The 16,688-nt window shown below is 41.8% G+C and overlaps 1 long non-coding RNA gene across 1 annotated transcript in view; it reads left to right on the top strand.

Annotated features, from left to right (window-relative positions):
- LOC128930193 (uncharacterized) overlaps positions 1 to 16,688 on the top strand; it is a 62,525-nt gene that overhangs the window by 33,292 nt on the left and 12,545 nt on the right. The gene's annotated exons all lie outside the window — the stretch shown is intronic.

The raw sequence follows: 16,688 nt of genomic DNA, 5'->3' as shown, positions 1-16,688 counted from the left end.
CCCCATCTCTACCAAAAATACAAAATCAGCCAGGCATGTTGGTGCATGCCTGTAATCCCAGCTACTCGGGAGGCTGAGGCAGGAGAATCACTTGAAGCTAGAAGGCAGAGGTTGCAGTGAGCAGAGATTGTGCCATTTTACTCTAGCCCGAGCAACAAGAGTGAAACTCTGTCTAAAAAAAAAAAAAAAAAAAGAAAAGAAAAACATGTCCAACTTCTTGGCTAGAATGTTGATTTCTGGTGGTCAGGAATATTCTATTTCCCACCTGCAGATGTTCCTCAGGGCCTATTATTCGTGTTTGTCTGTGCAAAAGGCCACCTCAGTCCCTGGATGTAGCAGGTCATTCTGTGCTGCTGGAATCCTGGGAGAAAATAGTCACAGCAGGAAGGCAGCAAGGAATGCGTAATTACCTTTGGAAGGGTGTTCTGGATGAAGCAGTCGAAAACACTAGCATAAGGAAATTTTCCTCTGAGCAGAGCGTGGCCCCTTAATTGTGATGATGGGTAGAGAGCGGTTGCTGTTTTGTTCACACATTTTTCATCCAACAAGTATTGAGCACTTAATATGTGCCAGGGTCAAGGGATATAAGGATTGAAAAGACAAATCCTTCTCTCAGGGAGTGCAGAGTAAAGCATAGGTGATTGCAAAACACAGGAAAGTGCTAAGGGAGAAGTGTCTGAATATGCATTGGGGCAGAGAGGAGAGAATGTCCAGCTCTGCCTGGGTTGGACGAGAGGAGCTGATGCTGCAGCTGCCTGCGGGCTGGCATGGAAGAAGTGCCTGTTTGTTATCGGCTGAAGAAATACCAAGAACACAGTGGGGCACTTAGTTGGGGCCAGAAACCATGAATCAGTGTGTGTTGATCTGTATCCTACATCCTGATTAGTAGCTTCATTGTGTATCCAGACAACCATCAGAAATCTGAGCATCTTCCTGGATTCCTATATCTCATGCCCCTGGTATTGAAGAGATGATATTGTGGCACTGGATTGAATGGGTGGATAATATCCATCCCACCAGGTATCAAGCTCTGGGGCTCCCACCTCTGGAGAGCCCTTGAGGCAGTCTCATTCTCTTCACCTCCACTGCCTCTGTCCTAGTTGAGGTCTTCATGCCTTTTTAACCAGAATACCGCACCTTGAAATTGGCCATCCCACCTCCTGTCTCATATCACATTCATTAGTTATTTATTGCCAAGTAACAAAATTGTTTCAAATTGTAGCAGCTTAGAATAACAGGCGTTTATGACCTCATAGAGTCTCTGAGGGTCAGTAATCTGGCTTCGGCTTAGTGGAGTGGAGTGACTTAGCTCGGTGGTCTGTTTCTCATGAGGTTGGAGCAGCCGTCTGGAGCTGCAGTCTCTGAACTCTTGACTAGGACTAAAGGATCTATTCTGATGTTCAGTCATGTGGCAAATGGCAAGAGGTTTTATTTCCTTGCCACTGAACCTTTCTGTAGGGCTGGTTGTGGCATGGCAGCCAGCTTTCTCTAGAGTGAGGAAGGCAGGGGTTGGAGGCTGAGGGAGGGAGATTGACCAGGATGGAAGCGGTAGTGTCTTTAGAGCCTCGTCTTGAAAATGACATATTATCACTTCTTTTGGTCATGCAGAGCAACCCTGGCACACAGTGGGAGGAGAACCAGACAAGACTTTGAAGGCTGGGAGGTGGGGGGCATTTAGTGCCACATTGGAGGCCCCTTTAACCCATCTTTTCCATCATTTGCCCTTGCCCTTCAGATCCAGTCCAGACTCCTTATCATAGCACTCAAGGTTCTTCATGCCTGACCCCGGGCAAAAATGCCCCCTTTCGTTTATTATTTCAGAAACTCAACATGGCCAGGACTGCTGGCTCACACCTGTAATCCCAGCACTTTGGGATGCCAAGGCGGGAGGATCGCTTGAGACCAGGAGTTTGAGACCAGCCTGGGCAACATAGTGAGACCTTGGCTTTAGAAAAGTTAAAAAAATTAACCAGGCATGTGGTGGCCCATGCCTGCAGTCCCCCAGCTCCTCTGGAGGCCACAGAAGGAGGATAGCAGGAGTGCAGGAGCTCCAGGCTGCAGGGAGCTATGATCGTGCCACTGCACCCCAGCCTGGTGGCAGAGTGAGACCGTCTCTAAAACAAAACCTCAACAAGTGTTTTTAATATGACCATATTTTAGACACTGGAAACAGATTAAAATTCTTCTACTTGGGGGATTTTACAATCTCATGAGGGGACACAGGAAACAACAGGTAAATAAATATGTAAGTGACATATTGATGTAAAAGCATATAATAATATAGTAGACATTAACATTCTTGGCCATCAGAAGATGATGATACCATCTAGGGAGAACATAGATTGGAATAAGAAGGATCAGGGTGTTCTTCGGTGGAAGTCTGGTTTACAATTTTTTTTTTCGATTTGCAATTTTTAAAGACCTTACTGTAGGCCGCTAAGTGGGAGACAGTTAAATACAAATCGGAAGTGGTGAGGACCTGCACCATATGGGTGCGTGGGGAAGAAGCTCTGCAAAGGCCCTGAGGCGGGTGTGCATCTGGTGAGTTCACAGACCAGCAAGGAGGTCAGTGTGGCTGGAATGGGGTGAATGACGAGCAGAGGACTAGGGATGTGAGGTCGGAGGAGCTGTGGGGAGGGGAATATCAGGTTCAGGGACCTTATAGGTCACGGGGGATCAGTGAAGTGCAGAGAAGAGTCACGACTTCACATTTGTAAAGACCCACTTTGACACCATGCTAAGAATTCAGCTAAGGGGTCAGAGTGAAGCAGAATGCCCTGTTAGGAAGTTACTGTAAGAATCCAGGTGAGATATAGCAGAGGGTTGGCCAAGGAGGTGTGAGGAAGGAAATGGTACCTGGTACTGCAATTATTACTCTCAAATCAGGTGTGAGGATGGAAATGGTACCCAGGTACTGCAGTTATTACTCTCAAGTCAGTTGTGAGGAAGAAAATGGTACCCAGGTACTGCAGTTATTACTCTCAAATCAGGTGTGAGGAAGGAAATGGTACCTGGTACTGTAATTATTACTCTCAAATCAGGTGTGAGGAAGGAAATGGTACCCAGGTACTGCAGTTATTACTCTCAAATCAGGTGTGAGGAAGGAAATGGTACCCAGGCACTGCAATTATTACTCTCAAATCAGGTGTGAGGAAGGAAATGGTACCTGGTACTGTAATTATTACTCTCAAATCAGGTGTGAGGAAGGAAATGGTACCCAGGTACTGCAGTTATTACTCTCAAATCAGGTGTGAGGAAGGAAATGGTACCCAGGTACTGCAGTTATTACTCTCAAATCAGGTGTGAGGAAGGAAATGGTACCTGGTACTGCAATTATTACTCTCAAATCCTATTTCTTTTCAATGTTGTGCTACCTGTTGATAGCATAGGGTGGCTCCCATGTTATTGAATGACACATCCTAAGAAGAAAATCCATTTTGCTAGTGCCGATTGATCAATAAAGGATTCTTTATAACTTACGGTTAAATTACTTGCTAATTAAAACTTCTGCAGCAAAAGGCTCCCTTTTTAGAAAGTGTTGGTTATTTGAGGGTCTGATATTGCAGTTTTTTACTTCCCCTGTCCCTTCAAACGAGAGGAAATACAAGTGTAGTTACTTGTGTATGCAGTTGTGGTACCTGGTGTTGGAAGCTGTATGTGGGAGGCTGAGAGTGTTGATCATAACTCACTGGCTTTGTAATTAAACTCTCTTTTTATTAAAGCTGAACTTCTTAAAGGCCCCTGCCTGTGTGGGACTGAAAATTATTTATCATAGAAATTGTCTGCTTTGCTATAAAAATGTTGATATATTATTCTGTTCATGAGATCTAGACACTGTTTTTTTTTAAAAAAAATCTCTAGCTATAGATGTGCAGACATCATATAAACTTTCTTACTAATGTCAGATTTATTGAGCTCTCTCTGTGTGTGAGACTAATGGCTCAACTGTTTTAAAAAATTTTTTACTTATTTGTTACGATGTTAGCTGTAGCCTTGTAAAAATAAAATAACATGTTTACTTATTTGAAGCACCAAATCGGTGTTTCAAACTCACAAGAGTAGCTGGGGATCAAAAAAAAGTATATAAGAGAACATAGTCCTTTGCCAACTCCAGTCCATTTCATTCTGTTTCCCTAGCACTCCAGTGAAGGCAGCAGCCATCAGTTAAATAAACAAGCATTTCTACTGATGGCAGCAGCCTCAATATGCTTACATCCACCATGTTACACTCTACTGAGGGACTTTTGCTGATGGAGCCTTAGCTGAGATTACCTAGACAGTGTTTTCTTCTATGTGGAGCCAATTACTATGTAACACATTCGAAACTGCAACAAATAGACAATGAAATGTATTAACAAAGATCTATTTTAAATAAAAGGATTTGAAATGGTGGACCATGTCCTCGTCACTGATGCCTTTCTCACAATTTTTTTTTTACCATCACTTTAACTGCAGTGTTTAATATATATGGTTGGTGCATATGGATCACCTTTGTTTTGTATTTGTTCCAGCTTCTTTGTTCCCTTCTCCCTCCTTTCATGCCACTTTTTGAGTAAATTGCACATTTCTTAATATTCCATTTTATCTCTTCTTTGGAGTTTTTAGCTAGACACACTCACCGTGTATGTGTTCAAGTGGTTTCTCTAGACATTACAGTATGCATCTTTAACTTACTACAGACCAACTTCAAATAATAATATGTTACTTCTATACCATTACTGTAGATAGTTAATTTTACATATAATCACAAGGGAAAAAAATCAATACTACACCTATTATATTTATGTGAAGATTAGCTGTATTCAGATTTGCATTTTGCAATCGATGTGGGTGCAGAGCCCTCCTCTGCCTAATCACAGAATTGATTATACAATTCACAGACGTTTGTGTGGTTGCTGGTTGCCCACTTACCTGAGTATTTCATTTCTTCAGAGACAATTACTCTTTTGTTTTTCTCTTTTGAAATAGCTAATGCAAATGAAGAAGAAAATGAGAAATGTTAAGCAGAAATTTTTTTTTTAAAGGGAAGCTGAATCAGGGCTGGTGAAGTAGCAGCCACGGTTCAGTGGCCCTTTTCACGATGAAGGTGATGAGAGATTTCACCTCTCAGTCACGGGTACCATTTTATTGAGGTCTGAGTTGACTAACTCATAGTCTGAGAATGTGGATGGATTTGAGAGGCTCAGCTGAGAGGTCGATTTCCCTTGGCATAGATCTGCATGTCATTTGCAAATGAATCCCTTCTTGATGTCCTGCATGATACATGCGCCATGTCCCATTTAGCCCCTATGTGTCTACCACAGAAGTCAATGTTGTGTGGATCAGGGGGCATAGGGGACTTCTGGCCCAGTGTCATGTAGCTAACTGCTTAGTACATATTAGTAATCAAAGGTGGATCTTAATGAATCCACTATTTTATTTGGATATTTTGAATGCTCTCTATGCAGACTGGTCCTCTTTGGAAACCAGTTCTCTTGACTACAAAAGGAACAACAACAACAAAAAATTAACATTTGGTACCTATACAAATAGAATGAAATACTGCCTTTGCTTAAAAAAGGCTTGGTTGGAACCTTATGTTGAAACTTGTAAAATTCCATTTGTTATTATTTTACAATGCCCAGGAGTTCATGTTACATAACACTGTGTGCGCATGTATTTTTCAAAGTTGCATTTTAGTGGGCTGTCATATCTTATAGTAGGTTACACAGGAGAAGTTATTTTGGCTGATTAGCAAAATTAAAGTTAGAAAAAGCTGTAACTGGGATGACTAAGAAAGGAAAGAAAGGCATGGCTTATTATTCAGAATTGACCTTTAAAGCACTTTTACCTGTTTAACACATGTACACAGTCAGGGTCCTAATGTTTTGCTTTTAACTGGCTACCTGGTATAGTTGCTTTCCAGGTTCTTATCAGGGAACACAATCTCAAACTCACTGCCATTAATACCTTTTGAAAGCTCTGCAGAGAGAAACAATATTTATGGAGGATTGCCTGAAGTATTTGTTGTCCATCCATTTTTTAGATAAGTCATCATCAACCTGTTGTCTTACAGACCCCTGGGAGAATGTAGAGTTATTGCAAGGCTGTCTGCAAATCCTTTACTGAAGGTATTATTATTTCTGTCATAGTAATCTGTAAGGACACAACGGTGACATTGAATATTTTGTTTAAGGGAACGGAGGCTTTTCCAACACCCGGGTCTTTACTTAAAATAAGAAAATCATGTGATAAATGCAATTGGTGATGGGATCTGGAATGGGAGTTGCCAGGGTTTGAACTTAACTACTTGTACTTTAAGCCTCACTTTAGCATCATAGAACCATGGGGCATTAAACGCTGGAAAGGACCCCATGGGGTCGGTTAGGTCACTGATGGGACATCTGCATTGTGAGTGTGGGCAGTGGGGCCTTTCCCACTGGCGGTGGTGCATTTTCTGGGATGCTCAAAGCTGTTATTTGTAGTTGAAAACAATAGAGGTGCCAAAAACATTTGCTTTAAGTATTGATTTTTACAAAATCAGTCCATAATTTTATTATTTTATTTTGTTTTGTTTTTTGAGATGGGGTCTCACTCTGTTGCCTGTGCTGCTGGAGTGCAATGGCATGATCATGGTTCACTCCAGCCTCGACTTCCCAGGCTCAGGCAATCCTTCCAGCCCAGCCTCCCAAGTAGCTTGGACCACAGGCACATGCCATTACACCTAGCTAATTTTTGTATTTTTAGTGGAGACAGGGTCTTGCCATGTTACCCAAGCTGGTCGAACTCCTGGGATCAAATGATCCGCCCACCTCAGCCTCCCAAAGTGCTGGGATTGGGGTATGAGCCACTGTGCCTGGCCAGAAAGTTATTTTAAACTAAAGCCCCACCTTTGAAATGAAACAGTAAGGGCAGCAGCTTCCAAGAATCAGTTCTTTAAGGATGTCCCGTGATTGGGGGCATCAGAGGAGCCGCTGCTGACTCTGCACCCACAGAGCTGAACGGCAGCAGCCACCACGGCAGCGTGTGTAGCCACATGTTACTGAATTTACGCCCACAATGAACTGTGCATTAAAGGAGGGAAGCATAAGGAGCACTGAATCTGAAAACAATTAAAGGAGCCCCCAAATTATGGCAATTCTGCAGATTGACCCCAAAATGCTCCTCATTAAATCTGTACATTGTAATAATCTGCTCTGAATTCTGATATACACATCAGGATGCTTCTAGTTTTTTTAAATGCCAGTAGTCAAAAGGGGAAATAGAATAATAATTATATCCAATTGGGCTCTTTATTTATGTTAAATTAAAGCTATGCACATGGGCAGTGTGAAAGTGCTTGCCTATAGTTATGTGAAACCGTCTTTGTCATGTTGTCATTTAGAAATATAACAATTTATTAAAAAATTTTAACACAAGGCCGGGCGCGGTGGCTCAAGCCTGTAACCCCAGCACTTTGGGAGGCCAAGGAGGGTGGATCACGAGGTCATGAGATCGAGACCATCCTGGTCAAAATGGTGAAACCCCGTCTCTACTAAAGATACAAAAAATTAGCTGGGCATGGTGGCACGTGCCTGTAATCTCAGCTACTTGGGAGGCTGAGGCAGGAGAATTGCCTGAACCCAGGAGGTGGAGGTGGAGGTGAGCCGAGATCTAGCCATTGCACTCCAGCCTGGGTAACAAGAGCGAAACTCCGTCTCAAAAAAAAAAAAATTTTTTTTAACACAAAATATAAGACTTCCAAACATGTAGTCCTGAAGGCAGTTTTAAATTTACATCAGATGTAGTTAGATGTATTAACCAGGTTTTCTTTTCCTTTTTTTTTTGGAGACAGAGTCTCGGTCTGTTGCCCAGGCTGGAGGTGCAGTGGTGCAATCTCAGCTCACTGCAACCTCCACCTTCCGGGTTCAAGCAATTCTCCTGATCCAGCCTCCCAAGTAGCTGGGATTACAGGCAGGTACCACCATGCCCAGCTAATTTTTGTATATTTAGTAGAGACGGAGTTTTGCCATGTCTGCCAGGCTGGTCTCAAACTACTGGACTCAAGTGATCTGCTCACCTTGGCCTCCCAAAGTGCCGGGATTACAAAGCGTAAGTCACTGTGAAATATTAATGTAGATTAAATTTAGGAAAACAGAAAGAAAAGAAAGCTTGGGTAACAACAATATGTACTGTTTTATTAAAAAGTAAATAAACAAAATAGGCTGGGTGTGGTGGCTCACACCTTTAATCTCAGCACTTTGGGAGGCCAATGTGGGCGGATCACCTGAGGTCAGGAGTTTGAGACCAGCCTGGCCGACATGGTGAAACTCTATCTCAAAAAATAAATAAATAAATAAATAAAAATCCTCCTTAATATTTAGCCTTTCTCTACGCATAAATATAAATATAAAAAGCATAGAAAAAGGTCTGAAAGGACACATACCAAGTTGTTAACAGCAGTTACCTCTGAGAAAGAGAACAGCTTCAGATTGAGTGGGGAGCAATTAAAGAGACTTTCAAAAATATGTGTTTATGTGTTTACCTATGTAGCAAACCTGCACATTATGCACATGTTCCCCTGACCTTAAAAGTTGAAAATAAAACAAAGAAAATGTGTGTTTATGTACTGTTATTGCTTTTGTAATACTAATAATAATAGGAAGCAAAAAGCTAAGGGGCTGTGGTGGTCGTGAGAATGTGCCTCTTAGATTTCCTGCTACCAGTGAAATTGATCGTTGACTGGTGGTCTAAACTGCTTCCCCCTGAAATCCATCACAGTGTTTTCGATCCAGGCCACACCTCCCGTGGGCTGCTCCTAGTCAACAACTGAACATTGAGGGCAGGTAGGGGATACTAAGGGAGACCTGTTCCTGGGAAATAGAGGGACTCTTCTGATGGACTCCCTGTTGGCTTTAGCAAAACTTTCACTGAGTTTGTTTGCTCCCTCCCTCCCTCCATTCCTCCCTTTCTCCCTCCCTTTTTTCCTTTCCCCGTCTTTCCTGTCTCCCTTCTTCCCTTTTCCTGTTCCTCCCTTCCTCTCTTCATTCTCCCCCTCTACTTTATTTCCTTCCTTCCCTTTCTTCCTGCCCCGCCCCCTTCCCTAGTGGCATCCCAGCTGGAAAGCAATCCCAGCCTTCTCCAGCTCCCTCCCCATCTTCCCTCACTGATGCTTCCCCATTCAGTGTCTTGTACCTTTAATCCCATCTTGGTGTCTACTTCCAAAGGACCCAGACGAACACAATGTTTTTTAAAAAGCCATTTATAAAGTTAATTATAGACGAAAAGCCATTTATGAAGTTATTTACAAAGCCATTTTAGATGAAAAGCCATTTATAGAGTTAATAATAGACAAAACCTAACATTGTACATACCAGCACTACAGCATGCTGGTATACTGGTGGCCAGCGTAGGAAACTGTGCATTAGAGATAGGGCTCTCTCTCCGCACCGTGAGGATTTACAATATATGTAAGTTAAATTTATTAGAGTTATAAGTGTTACTTGGGCCCTTGAGATTGACATCTTTATTATCAGTCAATTGAGATATTTAATATAAATAGGATATATTAAATTTATAGATGCCATTTTAATTTTTCAAAGAAGTATAACATCCAGAGTTTGTGAAGGGAGCTAAATATTCATCAATGCCCTTAAAGGTGATTCTTAATATTTGTAATTTTATAAATAAAATAGTAAGACATGAAGTAGTTCTTTTTTTTTTTTGAGACGGAGTTTCACTCTTGTTACCCAGGCTGGAGTGCAATGGCGCAATCTCGGCTCACCGCAACCTCTGCCTCCTGGGTTCAGGCAATTCTCCTGCCTCAGCCTCCTGAGTAGCTGGGATTACAGGCATGCGCCACCATGCCCAGCTAATTTTTTGTATTTTTAGTAGAGATGGGATTTCACCATGTTGACCAGGATGGTCTCGAACTCTTGACCTCGTGATCCACCCGCCTCGGCCTCCCAAAGTGCTGGGATTGCAGGCGTGAGCCACTGCACCCAGCCCCGGAGTAGTTCTTAAAACTTAAGGAAAAAATAGGCTTTGGAATTTGAAAACTTAATTAGAAATAAGTATTTATTAGTGAGAAAATCATAAACTTAGCTGAATGGTAGTTTCTATACACTGAAATCATCCTCAAGAGTACCAAAATGTTTTCATTTTGTAAAGATTAAGCTGGGATTTCCATGTGAATGGTAGGCAGTGGTATGCTGGTAAATATCTAACAACAGTAGATATGCAAAAATATATGTACATAATTTATTACAAATTTTACTGATATAAAGGTGTGTGGCACACAATTTACATAGAGTAATAAAATATCAACACTATTGTAAATTTTACCTAGCCGGTTGATTCTCACAGAACACTTTCATTGATTTTTGTCGAATTCATGTATTCATAACCAGCCTACAATTTGACAATAGGAAGTATTCCAATCCACTTACTTTTTTCCCGATAAATTTATTGTCATGAAATCTATATGTGCCATTGTCAAACTATTTCTCATCTTTGTGCAAATAATATTCATTAAACTAAAATTTCCTTTAGTTTTAGTGGTACCTTCAAGTTTAATCTGTGCTATTAGCCTTTTCTTCTTTAAGTGTAGACACTGACAGCAATAAATTAAGCCCTGACTTGTAGGGTTTGCCAATTTCCATGGTGTAAATGCTCCCTTGATTTCAAGTCACCAAGATGAGGTCACTAAATGCACAGAAGTACATTATTCAGTGGTATTGCCACCACATTGATGCAGTAGACTTGAATAACCTGGAGACCATACATAGTAGTAGATACAGTAAAATGTAGTAAAATTATTAAGGGCTGATGACTTTTGAATTATTATTGCTTTTGTTTTAAATAATCTCCATTTAATTGTAAATGTATACAATTCGGTTGTTAATAATGTCTGGATTTAATAACCAAGTTACGAAATTCTTAAGAATCTAGCAGTTGGCTCTTATGAGCTGGTACAAGCTGGCTCCAGCATAGCACTAATAGTAGGGGAGGGCAGGGCTTAAGTTTTAGAGAATGCAGTGAGCCAAAGGCCCAGTCTCCTAATGAGAGTATTAGGAGGAGCTAGAGAAAGAGGCTGATATGGTTTGGATTTGTGTCCCTGCCCAAATTTCATGTCGAATTGGAAGAAAGGCCTGGTGGGAGGTGATTGGATTATGGGGTGGATTTTTCTCTTGCTGTTCTGTGATAGTGAGTGAGTTCTCACGATATCTGATGGTTTAAAACTGTGTGGCATGTCCCCCCTCACTCTCTTTCTCCTACCACCATGTGAAGAAGGTCCTTCCCTTCCCTTTGCTTTTGCCATGCTTGTAAGTTTCCTGAGGTCTCCCTGTCATGCTTCCTGATAAGCCTGTGGAACTGTGAGTCAATTAAACCTCTTTTCTTTATAAATTACCCAGTCTCAGGTAGTTCTTTGTAGCAGTGTGAAATGGACTAATACAAAGGCACAGCCAAATGCTAGGATTCTTCAAAGAAGCAGGTTTGGTTTGTGTCACTTTTTCCTGTTCAATGCCACCCACATTGACTCCTGGTGATCATCATTGCTACCAGCTAACCTACACCTTAGAATTCAAGATTGGATTATTGTTCGGTCTCTCAACTAGTCATCTTGCCTCAGATTCTTTCCTCACTAGTCCACTCTACACTCAGCTTCCAGAATAATCTTCTCAAACACATCTTTGTATGCGTTCTTTCCCATATTGCCAGCCCCTGGATAAATTCAATACTAAGAAATCTGTTTTTTACGTTTTTCAAAATTGCACACTGACCTTTCCACTGTGTCCCTACATATGCACATTTCAACTCATTCCTCTATTCTGAAGAAGTGACTTTTTAGCTATTGGTTGTTGAATAGGCCAATTGCATTTCAGTTGCTTAGGCTTTGCAGCCACCATTGCCTGGTTGTAAATTTTTTACTCCACTTAATTGCTTACTTGCAACGTGTTCTTCCTATATGAATCATGTCAAATTCTAAATACTCCAAAAACCGTTGTCAAAATGAAACTTTCCCATCGGAACACTTCTACCTTTTTTTAAGGCTTATGTTGTCATCCAATTTTATATATTTCCACACTCACATCTAGGTCAATGTGTGCCATGGTGCCCTAATGAAGGCCTTAACCTCTTGGGGCCAGAGATGGTAGATATTTGACAAATATTTCTTGCTGATGACCAGAACTTGATGTTCTTCAGAGTGGGGCACTCTCTGATGGAGTTGTGTTATTTGACCAATCGGTTTCTGATACATTTTTTCCCCTTACTGTTTATTTCTTCATCCTTAGCTTCTCTTTGTAATGGATGGAAATATGAAGCTTCTTTGTACGTCGATTGCCGTTTGCATCAGTCTGCTTGGGCTGTCCTAACAAGATACCATGGACTGGGTGGCTTCCACAGCAGACGTTTATTTTCTCACAGTTCCAGAGGCTAGAGGTTACAAGGTCAGGGTGTGGACAGAGCTGGCCCCTGGTGAGGGCTCTCTTCCTGGCTTGCAGACAGTCACCTTCTCACTCTGCCCCCACGTGGCCCTTCTTCTGTATTTTTGAAGAGAGAGAGATCCCTGGTGTCTCTTCCTGTTCTTTTTTTCATTGTTTTTCTTTTATTTCCTCTCTCTCTCAGCAGAATCAACTTCCTCTTCTTATAAGGACACCCGTCCTATCAAATAAGGCCTACTCTTTTACCTCATTTAAACTTGATTACCCTCTTAAAGTATCAGTCTCCAAATACAGTCACGCAGGGGCTAGGGCTTCAACATATGAGTTTTGGGGGGGTATAATTTAGTCCTCAACACCTTTTAAATTGAATTTGTATTTTTCAAAATAACGTTTTGTTTCCCTTTGATTATAAAATGATGCTGTATCTTCGTCTTCTCTTCACTGAGTGAATTTATTATTAAAATCAAGAACAGAAAGGCCCCGGTTGTGGGAGCAGCTGCTGCGCGCCAGTAGCAGCAGGGAGGCAATCGCATGGTGGTTTGGAGCACGGACTCCCAAGCCGCACTGCTATGGTTTCAACCTGACCCTGCCATTTGGCAGCTGTGTGACCTGGAGCATGTTACTTAACCTCTCTTTGTTTCTGTGTTTTTATGTACAAAATGGGAATAATAACAATGTTTCTACCTCATAGGAAAGGGTTGATTAAATGAGCTAATATGTGTAAAGCGCCTGCAACATGAACTGTTATTATGTCTACCTTAGATCTCTCCTCACTTTAAATGCTTGTAGAAGTATTTGTGTGTCTCTGTAGTACCCCAGTCAGGTAAACAATAGTAGGGGAACATCATTGAATGCTTGTGTTGATTCAAGGGTACCATATTGCTTTAAAAAAAAGAGCCAGTCCATAGGCCGGGCATGGTGCCTCACACCTGTAATCCCATCACTTTGGGAGGCCAGGGCGGGTGGATCACCTGAGGTCAGGAGTTCGAGACCAGCCTGACCAACATGGCGAAACCCCATCTCTAAAAAGAAAAAAAGCCAGTCTAAGTCAGTAGAAGCCCTGATGAGGAGGATTCTGGCCAAGGTCACACAGGCATCACCTGCCACATATGCCCAATTCCTCTGAACAAGTGTTAATTTATAACTAATATGCAAGATTATGGCCAGTGCAAAAAAAAAAAAAAAAAAAAAAAGAAGGTGTGCACAGTCATTACTGTGAGCACAAAAGAGGGGCTTTTGGGCTTAGGTTGAAGGTGCGGGGGGCATCTGGAAGGACTTCCTGAAAGTGGTGATGTCTGAGCTACAGTTGGAAGAATAAGTAGAAAATTGGGATTAAAGTGTTTGTTACCAATAATATGCTGAGTTGATATTGTTTACAGAAGAAAATTCAACAGTATTTCTTTGTAGTGAAAATTATCTTATATTAGAATTAGCAGCGGTTGAGAACCAGACGGCAGAAGATTCCAGCAAAAGTAGCAGACACTGTGACTTTAAAAATATTCCTAATTTTAAAAATGATTTATTAAAAGTGAGTCAAAATCCTATTGTTACAGGACAAACAGGAGAAAGCAATCCCTTATTTAGCTGGTAATTTTAGATGTCATCCAACTATGAATTTCACGTATTTATTCATTCCATGAATGATTTTGGCTACCTACTATGTACCAGGGGACTGAGGATATAGTGGGGAGTGCATCAGACTTGTGGTCTTTGCCTTCATGAGTGTAGGGGAACTAAAGGAAGAGAGATAAACAAAAAAATGTATGATGACTATTAAGCCAGGAGAAGCAGAGGACATAGCAGAAGGTTCCAGAAGCCTTCAAAACGTGATGATAAAATTACTCTTAATTCTGTCAGTCTAACTGCACTTAATTTCTTCTCTCTCTCTCTTTTTTGCCTTTTTTTCCTCCCTGCACATTCACTTTTTACACTCTTCCAGTCATGGGGTAAGGCTTCCTCCACATTCACTACTGTAGCTAAATAAACCCCAGCTATTACTCATCCATATGGATAACTATGGTAAGAGAGTTGCCAAAGGGAGAAGCGTCTCCATTGTGCATCGATTTTCCAGGGTGGCTCTTATTTGTGATTTTGAATTTAGGGCTTATATTTGATACCATTGTGTGTTGCCTCTGTTTACAGTGACTTCATCATTGTCGCATGTCTCCCCAAGCTGGCAGTGACCCTGGCATCTCATTTTGCCTCACATTCAATTGCTCTGGAGCATGACCTTCTGTGATCATTTAAATTATTGTTCATCAGATAATCCCTCCTCTCCCCTCTCACCACAGGCAGCGTATACTTCTCTGTCTTGTTGACTTTGGACTTGGCATATGACTTGCCTTGGCCAAAAGACTGACAGCAGATGTGCTTGCACATTGCTCTTGGGACTTATGCTCTGGGGATCCACCCTAGGAAGTGATTGTCCCAGGTAGCCATTGGTCTGGGGAGGAAGAGAGACATGTGGAGCAGGTCCATACCCAACTCACACGCGAGTCCAGCTGGTCTTCCCCATAGCGGAGTCACTTAGGGGAGCTCAGACTCAGTCAGTGCTTTGCTGCAGAACACTGAGTTTGCACAGTTCTGCATCACTGTGGTGGCAAGAGATGACTAAATTCAGTATCTCTTTGATGCCCCTCTCCAGGGCATCTCTAAGTGAATTTTGTATATGCCATAGGGTCTACATATTAACACTATATTTTAAATGAATCTAGCAATTTTTACATTCTGTAGTACTACGCATTTATTCAGCAATCATCATGTTAAACCTTTACTAGAGCCAGGCACCATGGAAGCCAGAGAGATGAAGAGTATAGCCCCTGCTCTCTTGGACTCTATAGTCCAACAAGGGAGATGGGCTTAAGTGACCACATAAATTAAATGCATAATTACAAAGTGAGATAAACTCCCTGAACACAGTTCTATAAGTGCATTAATAAGGAAATGGCCGGGCGCGGCGTCTCAAGCCTGTAATCCCAGCACTTTGGGAGACTGAGGTGGATGGATCACAATGTCAAGATATCGAGACCATCCTAGTCAACATGGTGAAACCCCGTCTCTACCAAAAATACAAAAATTAGCCAGGCGTGGTGGCATTCACCTATGGTCCCAGCTACTCGGGAGGCTGAGGAGGAAGAATGGCTTGAACCCAGGAGGCGGAGGTTACAGTGAGCCGAGATTGCGCCATTGCACTCCAGCCTGGCAACAGAGCAAGATTCTGTTTCAAAAAAAAAGGAAACTTGACTGGGAGTCTGAAGGTTTGCTGTGGAAATCTATGGAACTAAGTTCCGTGGTTATCCATATGGATGAGTAATAATACTAATATTTGTAACAATCATTACTTTAAAACATACCTTGCTTGTTGCTAGATGCTGCTGTAAGGGCTTTAAAAATACCGACTTGCTTAGTCCTCAGAACTCCTTTGTCACTGGCAATTAGTCCAGCAAAGAGCAAGGGTGGTATCTGAGGCCACATCCTGGGCCTGCGGAAGCCACAAAAGGGAAGGCCTTGGAATATGTGGGAACTCTGCACATTTGGAGCATTGAAGATGCTCAGTGTTGCTGAGGGCAGAGAGCCTAAGGGAGAAGATAAAATGGTGAGGTTGCCAGGGTTAGCCTTGGAGGGCCTTTGTTTGCCTTAGCAAGGATTTTGATCTTGCTGAGAACAAGGAGAAACCACTGAAGGCTTTTAAGTAGGATTTGGAATAAGTGGTGTGATGAGATTAACATTTAGTACAGATAGTTTAGGCTGCTCATTGGAGAAAGAGTCAGAGAAACTCAAGGAGGGATGAAGGGAGATCAGTAAAGAGGACCTTGCAATAAACCAGGTGTGAAAGGATGATACTTAAATTAGGGTGACGGGCATGGAAATGAAGACAAGACATTTGCAAATGTCATCCCCTAATACCACTCACCATATTTGAGTGGTATTAGGGGAGACATTGCAAATTTTATTATCATCATCATCATCATCATCATCCATTATTATGGAGTGGAGTGTTGTGATCACAGCTCACTGTAGTCTCAAACTCCTGAGCTCAAGTGATCCTTCCACCTCAGCCTTCTAAGTTGTTCAGACTACAAGTGCATGCCACCACATCCAGCTAATTTTTGATTTATTCTATTCATTTATTTTATTTAGAGACAGGGTCTCACTTTGTTGCCCAGGCTCGTCTCAAACTCCTGGCTTCAAGTGATCCTACTGCCTTGGCCTCGCAATGTGCTGGGATTACAAGCATGAGCCGTCATGCCCAGCCAGAGTTTAATTATTTACTAGAAACTCTCA

Source organism: Callithrix jacchus, chromosome 19, assembly GCF_049354715.1.
Source record: "Callithrix jacchus isolate 240 chromosome 19, calJac240_pri, whole genome shotgun sequence".
Lineage (NCBI taxonomy): Eukaryota > Metazoa > Chordata > Mammalia > Primates > Cebidae > Callithrix > Callithrix jacchus.
The sequence above is the reverse complement of the archived record's forward strand: the minus strand, read 5'-3'. Positions and strand labels throughout refer to the sequence as shown.